Source organism: Marmota flaviventris, assembly GCF_047511675.1.
Source record: "Marmota flaviventris isolate mMarFla1 chromosome 5 unlocalized genomic scaffold, mMarFla1.hap1 SUPER_5_unloc_1, whole genome shotgun sequence".
In the NCBI taxonomy this organism is placed as follows: domain Eukaryota; kingdom Metazoa; phylum Chordata; class Mammalia; order Rodentia; family Sciuridae; genus Marmota; species Marmota flaviventris.
The window spans coordinates 1,185,174-1,197,076 of NW_027287679.1; the positions used below are offsets into that span (position 1 = coordinate 1,185,174).

Below are 11,903 nucleotides of genomic sequence, written 5' to 3' on the forward strand. Positions count from 1 at the left end.
CAGGAAACAGTTTTATTTGGCTGCAGCCAGGTTCAGAGGGCACAGCTTTTGCTATAATCAATCAATCCCCTGAACCACGAGCTCAGGTAGTTCCAGAATTTTATACCCAGTATGTAAGGAGAGGGACTCAGAAGTTCACAGTCTGCAGAAATTCACATAAAAGCAGCTTTTTTTCTTTTACTGTTTTGGGCAAGTTAACCCTTCAAGAACAACATCTGAGAAGGGGAGAGCTGCTTCTCCCCTTTCTTTCCTCCCCCTTCCAGCTGTTACCATGGAGTCCATTTGGTAACTTATGTTAAAAATATAGACATCTCTTTGATGCCCAGCTCAAGACCAGAGGCCTTGTTTGCACATTTCTACAAACTACTATACTGTATACATGGGTTTGTGAAAAACTAGTAAGGGGGTAACCAGCACCTGGAGTGCTGATTTCTTCCCATCCAGTGGCCATGGAAACAGGGCAACATGAAAATAGGAAGTTTATCTACATTGAACTCTTTTGTAGAGACTTTTTCTGACAGACCTAAAATCAGCCATGGTGAAGATTTCTGGAGAAACTCTGTTAAGACTTTTCTGTGGAGAAAGGAGGTTCCACTTCATTACTTCACTTGCAGTGAAAGCATAAGCGAGATTCAGACTCCATCATTTCTCCTTGAATTAAGAAATACTGCAGGAGAAGTCATGTGAAGTGTGTGGGAAGGGTGCCCCCTGCCTGGCTCCTGCAGGATCACATGGCTGCAGAGCTTTGTGTCCAAGTTAGCCTTTGTGTCAGAGGAGCAGCAGGTGGAGACAGGCCACTGATTCCCCAGACTTGAGAAGTGCCAAGTATTTTCACAGAGCATATCAATAATCTTGTATAAACAGGCAAGTTAAAATAACATTATGGGGACCATGTCCTAATCCAGGACAGGGGCAGCCTTTTTGTGGAATCATCCCCATTATCAGAAACCAAAGGTTTACAACTGTCATTTTGAACATCATCCTCAGGAAACATGATAAAACACAGCAGCCATATTGAGGGTTTCACATTCAAATCTCACTGCCTTGCTAACCCATGTCCAGAGGGCAGCAATAAATGAGTCACTTTCTGGGTAAACTACTTGACTCTTTTTCAAGTAAATGTACCTCTTCATCTTCACATCTTAGAGATCTCCATGGAGATACAGAGAAGCCATGGGTCCAGTCTCCCTTCACCTAGGGGTTAAGGCCAATGATTTGCTTTTATTTATGAGTGCGTTTCTCAGACCTGAACAATAGAGGCCAAGTAAGTATTGACACAAGACAACCCTGAGCCAAGGATGAGGAGTGAGATTCAGCAAGGTATTGATCTATTTGCAAGACATGTCACTTCTAGAGGTCAATTTGAATTTAGACCTAGTTATAGTCCTGGAGACAAAAGTGTGTGGTGAGGGTGGGTCCTAGGAGTATGAACATCTTCATGCTGAGCAACTGAGTCACAGAAGGTTTTTACTATTTCCATAAGCAAAGCAGGATTAGTTCCCTCCAGCCAGGGTGAAGAAGCCAATGCCACAAAGGTGTGTATAGGGATTCCTCTGTTGTGGAAAAGGGTGGGGACTCAATGATTTCTGGCAAGATAAATTCATTATAATATGGAAGTTTAATAACCCCAGCCACTTCAGTCTCCTCCCATACATCACCATCCCAATTTGCAGGATCCCATCCTTTTCCAAGCAGAGCTCTCACTTTAACTGCAGACACCTTCTGAGGCTGAGAGTTAAACATCCATGTAATTCAGCCAATTGCACAATTAGAGTTTGTGTTTGGTTTTCATCAAACTCAGCCCTTTGACTACAAGAGAGAAGAGTCTACTTCAGAACACACTTAGCAGCTTTCAGATCAATTATATGTGACGGCAGCTTAGAAACTAAATTTTTGAGCTCATCATTCTCCTTTGTCACTTTGTCCAATGAAACCAGAAGCCACCAACAAACATCATCATATTTCTTAGTTTTCCAGAATTGTTCAAAACTATCATGTACAGAGTAACTAAACATCATGCTTTTAAAAGTGGTGGATTGGTGGCATCAAATGTAGTTACTTTACAAATCTCTTTAAACAGTTCATACCATGAATTATCAGTGCTCTTTATAATACCAGTAGGAGAGACTTTATTAATATTAGGTCTAACCAATTTAGACAGCCTTTCCAGAACCCACAAAACCAATTAAGAAAATTCATCCTTACAATACATCCAGTGCCAATTAATGTATTAGTCAGAATTCTCTAGAAGAACAGAATATGCAGGGAGTATAGTTATAACAGGAGGACTTATTAAGTTGGCTTTGCAACCAGAAGCTGGATAGTCCATTAGGGCTTTCTGCAGGCTGAAGAGCTGGAAAAACCAGAAGCTGTGCAGTCCAAGGGGCTGAGCCCTAGAACAGGAGGTACCAACAGTGTTAACCTAGTCTGAGAACAAAAACTTCTGGGGCACGGCTTTGGAAGAGTGAAAAAGGGATATTCTGATATCCTCAGAGATCAAAGCAGCAATCTAGAAAACATGCAAGAAAAATAGAGCTTGCATTTGCTGCTGCTTCCCTGTTCTTCCAGTTTTTATTCTACTGTCATGTATCACTAATTAAAACAAATAAAAAATTTGGGTTGTCTATGAATAACATTTCCTTAACATTAGGCGAAATACAGTTTAGTGGAATTTAGATTAGCTGACCCTAAGACTACTTGGTTAGCATCCCGGGTCTGCTGATTATTAGTAATATGACCTTGCATAAATTAATCTTTCTGTGCCTTTGTTGTTTCATCTATAAAATAGTGATAGTTTAACACTTACCTCTTAGGGTTATGCCCAAATAAATGAATTAATAAGTATAAAATACTTACATAAAATGTATAAATACCAATAAAAATGGGCATAAATAGTAATAAAAATTTATCTAGATGAAGAATTTTACTTGTTTTTTTCCTCTTTTTTATTTCTTTACTTTTTCTCTGTTTTTGGTTATGAAAATCCCATTTTTGTTATTTTATTTACGTAATTAATACGAAAGAGAATAATTAAAAAAAAAAAAAATATATATATATATATATATATATATATATATATATAGAGAGAGAGAGAGAGAGAGAGAGAGAGAGAGAGAGAGAGAGAGATTTTTTTTCCAAATCATGAATGTACCACAGTTAAGATACTTTCCTAGTTGAGCTGCACAGCAGCAGATTCATGCTCTGCCTGTACTTTCTGGAAACTGAACTACAGGTCAGGACAAGGAAATAAACATCCTCTCAAAGGTCCTTGTTCTTTCTCCTGCCTGAAATATAGAATTAGGCATGATAACAAAGAGAAGTGTTGGGTGGATCTTATGGGACATACAATGCCATCACAGGATTAGAACAATGCTTTGGATGGTGACCCCCTTTTAGGGCCAGCAGAGCAGCTTCCTTTTAGGAGGTGAACAGCACAGCTCTGGGAGAAGACCCTGGCTTACTCAGCTGCAGCAGTGCCAGTGGGGAGGGGAGAGCAGGCACTAAAGGTGTGGAGGAGGCGAGGTCACTGAGGATGCAGACTCAAGCACACAGGGCACTTCTGCGCCCCACAGGCCATGTCTGTGGTGAACCTGAGTGCTGAGTTGGGGAGCTGGGAAAGCAGGATCCTGGCTTCCTCTGGGGCTGAGCCTGGTGCATAGTCCTAGGAATGCTCCTGCTGGGAGTCAGCAGGCAGGAAGGCTCCAGCTACCCTTTTCTGTGCCTGGTAAAGACTTTGTATTCCAAGACCACGTATGTGTCCAGGATGTGCTGAGATACAGAGAGAATTGCAGCAGGAATATTCAGATTTTAAAATCAGTTTCACAAAGGCTACAGATTTGAAGGAAAAAGAATTCATGAACAAAGACTAACAATTTCAATCGTATCTTTTTCTGTTACATTTCATATTTATTGTTTAGTTTTAGTTTTGGTGTTTTTTTCAAGGAAATTAAGGCAGAAGGTTTTAATGGAAACATTGAACCAAACTTCAAATGACTTTATTTTGTTGGGGTTGTTTCCTTCAAAGGCCTTCTTCTCTTGCTCCTGATCATCTCTGTGTTTGTTCTTGCCTGTTGAAGTCAGGGATGACTTCCCTCATCTTCTTGGACCCACGGCTCCACACCCCCATGTACTTTCTCTTCAGCCAGCTCTCCCACATGGACCTGATGAACATCTCCTCCACGGTCCCCAAAATGGTGTACAACTTCCTCTCTGGCCAGAAAAGCATCTCCTTCCTGGGCTATGGTGTGCAAAACTTCTTCTTCCTGACCATGGCGGGCTCAGAAGGTTTAATCCTGGCCTCCATGGCCTATGACTGCTTTGTGGCCATCTGCCACCCCCTCCACTACCCCATCCACATGAGTAAAAGGACTGGTGTGAAGATGATCATAGGAACTTGGATACTGGGCTCCATCAGCTCCCTGGCACACACTGTCTATGCCCTTCATCTTCCTTACTGCAGGTCCAGGGTCATCAATCACTTCTACTGTGACATTCCAGCCATGTTGCCCCTAGCCTGTGTGGACACCTGGGTCTATGAGTACATGGTGTTTGTGAGAACAGTTGTGTTTCTCCTTGTCCCTTTCCTTGGGATCACTGCTTCTTATGGACGGGTTCTTTTTGCTGTCTTCCACATGCACTCAAAAGAGGGAAGAAAAAAGGCCTTCACCACATGCTCCACACATTTAACTGTGGTGATGTTTTACTATGCTCCTTTTGTCTGTATTTATCTCCGTCCCAGGAGTCTCTGCTCCCCAGCAGAGGATAAGAACCTGGCTGTCTTCTACACTATCCTCACCCCCATGCTCAATCCCATCATCTACAGCCTGAGGAACAAGGAGGTCCTTGGGGGCCATGGGAAGAGTGTGTGGGATGTTCTCCCCCAGGAAGAAGTGAGCATGGCTGTTCCTGCTTCTCTGCATCACTTCTTTTCGTGCAAACTTCAGAGCAGTGCTGACTAATAGAAGGATAATGCAAGCCACCTGTGCAAATTAAATTTTTTTTAGAGAGAGAAAGAGAGAATTTTTTTAATATTTATTTTTTTCGTTTTCAGCAGACACAACATCTTTGTTTTGTATGTGGTGCTGAAGATCGAACCCGGGCCACATGCATACCAGGCAAGCGTGCTACCACTTGAGCCACATCCCCAGGCCACAAATTAAATTTTATAGTGACTCATTTAAAAGTAAAATTAATTTAAATAATATGTTGGTTATTATATAGATCCACAATCATTAAGGATATTTATGTTAGGAAATATTATAATTATTTATGTTATGTTAGTAATGTGGATATTAATTATACATTATTTATATTTTATATGTTACACCTATATTACTATAATATACATAACAATATTTATACTGATATTAGCTTGTTATCATTTTGAAATATTTGAGATGATATTATGGATGTTCTTCTCTAGTTTTTTTTTTTTTTTTCATTCTAATTTGTCAAGGTCTTGTATGAATTTTGAGCTTATAGCACATAACAATGTCCACCCTATACTTGTCAAGTGTCCCAGAGAAACATGGGGCCTGTGTTTATAAAAGCCCAGGGACATGAAACACTTTCATGGTAATGCTGTCTTGTTATAATGTTTTTTAATGCAGTTTGTCAATATTTCATTAGAAAGTTTTACATCTGTATTTATCAAGTATATTGGCCTGAATTTTTCTTTCCTTGCTGTGACTTTGTTTGGTATCAGGGTGACACTGACTTCATAGACTTAATTTTGCAGTCTTCCCTTCCTTTCTCTTTCATAGAATAATTTGAGGAGAATTTAAAGGCCTGGTAGAATTTGGCTAAGAATTCATCTGTTCTGGATTTTTATTAGAAATCTTTTAATGGTTGCTTCTATTTCATTTCTTTATATTGCTCTGATTAAGTTTTCTATATCCTCATGGAGTGATTTGGGTAGGTCAAATATCTCTAAGAATTTGCAAGTTTGTTTGAGATTTTGTAGCTTATTGGAATATAAAATTCAAAATAGTGTCTGATGATAGTCTGGTCTTCAGTAGTTTCTGTGGTGATATTTGTTTTCTTTTGTATCTCTAATGTTGTTAATCTAGTTTTTTCTTTGGGTTTGTTTGACTAAACATTTATCAGTCTCTTTACCTTTTTAAAGAAACAACTCTGTGTCTCATTGATTCTTTGTATTGTTTGTGTTAGTTTCAATTTAATTGATTTTGGCTAGAATTTTAGTTATTTCTTGTCTTCTACTGATTTTGATGCTACTTTCTTTGTTTTCTACAAATCTGAGGTTTAATGTTGGATTATTTATTTGATGACTTTCTATTTTTTTTCAAATGTAGGAACTCAGTACTGTTATCTTTCCTCTTAGAACCACCTTTATGCTGTCCCAGATATTTTTATATGTTGTATCTCTATTTTTGTTCCTATTTTTTTTATTTCTACCCTGATTTCTTCTGTGACCAATTCTTTAAGATGAAATGTATTATTCATACTTCAGATGTTAGAATGGTTGTTTTTTTCTCTGATGTTTAAATGGTATTCTGTTTTGATCTGCTAGAATGCAAGTAAATATCTAGTTTTTATTGTGTTTGCTAAGATTCACTTTTTGCCCTAAAATATGATCTGTTTTAGAGAATGTTTTATGCACTTATAAGAAGTAAGTGAATTCAGTTGTCAGTGGATGAAATATTCTATAGGTGTCTGTTAGGTTCATTTGATTAATAGTTTTGTTGTTGTTGTTTTTGTTGTTTCTCTTCTTTTCTTTTCTTTTTTTTTTTTTGGGGGGGGGGGGCGGGTTCTAAAGAATCTATGCTTAGATCATGTCTGGATAACCTGTGTAGTGGGATGTGTTCAAATCACCAAATATTACTTTTGAAAGCTACTTGTTTCTTTATACTGAAAAGCATTTGTTTTATATAAGTAGATAAAACAATGTTTGGGTCATAAATATACATAATAACAATACATTTTGGATGATTCCTGTAACCAGTAAAAAGTGACTTCTTTTTGTCTTCTGATTAGTTTGACCTGATTTCTACTTTGTCTGAGATAAGAGTACCAACTTCTGCTTTCTTTAAGTTACCATTTGCATGTTATAGATTTTCTCTATTTTCAAGTTCATTTGTTGATGTATTTGTAATTGTGAGTCTCTCACAAAAAGCATATGGTTTGGTCTTGTTTTCTTTTAATTCAATCAGCAAATGTATGTCTTTTGATTGAACAGCTTAGACCATTTACATTTAATGTTATTATAGAGTTTTTTTAAATCCATAATTCAAACTTTATTCTCCTTTAACTGACAATTCTTCTGTTACAATTTATCCCCATGCTGGTTTTCATTTTCCATTTTTTATATCTTCTACATGATATATATTTTTAAATATATTTTGTAGTACAAGCTTACTGATTATGAACTCTTTCAGTTTCTTCTTATCATGGAATATTTTTATTTTTTCTTATATTCTGAAGGATAATTTGACTGAATGTTGTAATCTTTGTTGGTACCTATTTTTTTAGGGCTTGTTATATATTATTCCAACCCCTCCTGGTTTTTTAAGTCTGAATTGAGAGATCATTTGATATGTGAACAACCTCCTGTTTTTCTCTTTCACCTTTTAAAACTTTGTATCTTAGGTATGTTACCATGATGTGCCTTGGAGAGGATTTTCTTAATTAATCTTGCCTATTTGGAGTCCTGTGTGCTTCTTGTATTTGGATCTCCATCTCATTCCTAAAATTTGGAAGTTTTTTTAATGTAATTTCATAGAAAAGATTGTTTATTCCTTTAGTTTATTTCAGAGACTTCATTGATTCCAGTTATTCTTAAATTTGGTCTCTTGATGTTATCCCAGGTTTTGTTCATGATCTCTTAATGTCTTTTCTTTCTATTTGACTTTACTTTCAGATTTTAAACTTTGCCTTTAAATACTGAAAAGCAACCTTTAATTAGTATAATCTACTGGTGATGCTTTTCATTAAAGTTTTAATTGTCTTCATTTTATCTTATTTTTATGATTTATGTTTGGCTCTTTTTCAGAATCTCTATCACCTTATTGAAATGGTCTTTATTTCCTGAAATTTCTCCCTAATTTCATTTGTTACTTCTTCTTCAAGCTCATTGCACATTATAACTATAAATTTTCTAAATTCTTTCCCTAACAATTTATCCACTGTGGTATCACTGTAGTCAGTTGTTGAAGTCATAGTGTTATGGGCTATAATGGGGTGGTTATTCCCTTGCTTTTTAAAATTGTTTGTGCATCTACCCATTTTTTGAGGTGATTATCACTGTTTATTTTATGTAAGTGACCATTTTATGAGCTTCTTTCTCTTCAAAGTCCTGTGCTTGGTGAATATCTGAATATTCGTGTTTTAACTCTTCTGCTGTTCCCTGTATCAGCACCTCTTTGACAAAAGCCACAAACCCTATTTACTACCATTTCTTCAAAGCATAGCCAGCTACTATTCAAACTCATGAAAAATGAAAAAGTTGATACTGTTCTTCACAGTTTCTCCAATTCAAGTATGTGAACTTTTGATATAGTGATGGGATATGTTAAAAAGTTAGTTATTAAATTTAGTAAAATTGATATAATTTAATATAGGAACTAAAAATGGGAAGAGAAAAAAACAGGTCAAAAGAAGGAAAGAAAAAGAAACAAAAGGTATTTAAGAATAGTACATACCAAGGTAAAAAGAAGAAAAAGATGATTAAGGGGATTTGAGACAGTGCAGGTGATGTAAGAGGAAAAGAAAGGAAAGAGGAACCTGATGTAGGAAAACACACAGAGAGAGGATGACTCCAATTAAAGATATAAAATATTATAAGAGATCTGGGCACATCTGTAATCCCAGCAGCTTGGGAGGCTGAGGCAGGAGGATCGCAAGTTCAAAGCCAGTGTCAACAACTTAGGGAAGCCCTAAGCAATGTAGAAGTCCTAGTCTCAAAACAAAATTAAGCAGGGCTGGGGATGTGAGGATGTTGCTCAGTGGTTAGCACCCTGCTAACCACTGATTCAAACCCTAACTCAAAATTAAAAATAGAAGAAACACAATCAAAAGGATTGAGGACACAATATTAGCTATCAAGTTAACAATCACCAAATGAAAATGAAAAATGATATATACATAATCAAAGTTGAGCTATTCACAATCACTGTTAGAGCTATTTATAATAAACTATGCCCAGATGAAGAAAATTCTTGAGTTTTGATTGGGCTTTTTTCAGTATTTGGGACCTTTAGGAGATGTCCATCATTCTTTGGCTTTGGGTATCCCAGGAGGTGCTGGGACACATGGGCCACTTCCCTGGTTGCCATGAACTTCCCACCAGCTGCTTCTAAATTGTCACTAAAGGTAGCTGCTCAGAAGTTGCAGATGATGTCTGTTGCCTGATTCTGTGGTGTGTAGGAGTTCAGGATGCAGGGATCCTGGCTGTTGCTGGGATTACCAAATTCTGTTGAAAGCATCACTAGTAGATTAAACCACACTGAAGACAGATTCTCAGGCCTTTAAGACAAAGCAAATAAACTTGAAAATAAAGTTGAAAATGAAGGAAATATGTTAAGAGACCAGGGACAAAATGTTCAACATTAAGATAATATTAGAGATGAAATTTGAGAAATAAAGAAGGATACTCCGAAATACAAACAAAATGATTGCATAAATTTCTTAATGAAATAAGATTTTAAAATTTATAAATCTTAAGAATGAGGTAGAAATTCAAACACAAGAGACATTTAGAACCCAAATAGGCAATATAAAAAACATCCTCTCCAAGGCACATTTTGATTAAAATTCCTAATATACAGAATATGAATAGATATTTTAAAGCTGCAAAAAAAAAAAAAAAAAAAAAAAAAAAAAAAGCAGCAGGTCACGTTTCTGAGGTGAGTCAGTTAGGATTTCAACTGATTTCCTAGTCCAGATCTTGGAAGCCAGAAACCCTTGGAATAACCTGTACCAAGTCCTCCAAGAAAATGGGTATCAACTACTATACCGCCACCTTATGATGAAAACTTCCATCTCCACAGCAAAGGAAGCTCAACTTAATTCCAGAGTCTTCATTTTTACATTGGCTCAAACAATAATATTCAATTACATATATCCATACTTTTTCTATCAAAAAAAATATATGTTTACATGCCTCTGAGAATGATCTAGCTGAGAGAAAATGGAAAGAGATGAAGAGATGAGAGATGGGCACCTTGCCAAAGCAGAAGTGTGGCTTTCCACAAGAGCAGGTTCACTTCCAGCACTTTCCAGCTATTGAAAAGGGGCTGGAGTTTGGACAAGGCTAGATTTTGGCCTGTGACAGGCCAAAAACACAAATATGAGATTTTTGTTCCTAAATTTGAATTTAGATCCATCATCATGACTTGCCCTCTTCTTCTGGCAATTTTATTATTCCATGTAGATTTTATAGTTCTGGTAATAGTCTGGAAGTGGAGATTAGCTGGTTTCAACACAATGAGTACAACTCTGCATAAACAGGAGATAGGGGGTATTCACAAAGATGAACAATGGTAATTAAAAAAACAAATCTCTGTGGATTTATAATTGATTTACCTCTGAAATTTAAAGCAATGAACCTCATTGGTTAAGTTTTGTGCTTCATCATATTTTTATCTAATGGGTCATTAATATGTATGGGTACAGTGTCCTGATTCTTATCTCCTATGATAAGAGTCTCCAGCTAAATATCCAAAACAACTTGACATGTAACATCACTTCTCTGGTTTGCCCATCTGTAGTTTAGTAAGACAATAAGAGATTGCATTGTCTATTCATTTCTACTCCTTCAACAGATATTTTGCAGACCTTGGTCATGCACACCTCCAGTTAGTTCCCAGAATGACCCTTCAATGAGTCTTGTTTCGCCAATCTGGCAACAAACTAATGACTTATAATTATGCCAATTCAGTGTCCCAGTCATGGGGGATCTGGAAGTCTGGATGCCTCTCTCTAAGTCCTCACTTTATAAAAAGACCTCTGAGTCTACTTTCCACTTTAGTAGAACTGATGACTGCATTATATTTTCATGAATAAATTTTCTACCTCCTTCAAATTGAAGAAAGTATCTTGTCATAGCATAAATTAGCATACTCAGAAACACCAACAACTTCCTCTGGAAGCTGACCAGATTAAACAAAGAAGTTGTTCCTGATCTAAAATATCTATTGTCCAACTGAACAATTGTATATGTTTCCTGAATCTTATTGATCCTTAGGACTTCATTTAGGAAGTTGGCCAGGTAGTCAGCAGAGTAGATAATGTCAGTTCCTATAAAGGGCAGATTAGAATTAGAGAATTGTATAGGATTATCATTTCTAAAATATGTAAAAGTGTAATTTTGTCTACAAAACTTGTCTTTTGTCTCTCAAACCCAGATAGTAAAAAAATTTACAGTTTTGCATGTGTAACTTCCACCTATTAGAGGTAACCCTAAAGATTTTTAATTGTGACAGTCCAACTGATAAAGATTTTTCAAAATGCCAGGCTAAGATTTTAGTGGACACTATCCAAGAGACCAGAAAAACCAATGTAGATCAGGACCCCAACCTGAGGGGTTGTCCCAAAGAGACAATTAAGACCTATTTTATCCAATTATAAAGTTTTTTTTTTTACACTCTGATTTATTCAAAGGCCAATTTACAAGGGTTAGCTCTCAATCGAATAGTTTTTTTTAAAAAAAAGAACATAATTTTGTGTTTGTTTTGTGTATGTACACCATGTATTGTCAGTCAACGTGTACTGTCATGTCTACATATGTTTGGTACCAAAATTGGCATATGAGCTCATAAATTAAAATTTAAAAAATAGATACAAATACCTTTGGTTCACATGATTTAAAAATTCAATTTAAATTGGGTAAACAAATAAAATAAAGATGTTCTTAAAGCTTACTAACTCACAAGATTTACTAGGTGGTT

General features: G+C 36.4%; 1 pseudogene; it reads left to right on the forward strand.

Annotated features, from left to right (window-relative positions):
* The first annotated feature begins 3,964 nt into the window (after positions 1-3,964).
* On the forward strand, positions 3,965-4,976 carry LOC114080381 (olfactory receptor 2L13-like; annotated as a pseudogene).
* Positions 4,977-11,903: the final 6,927 nt, after the last annotated feature.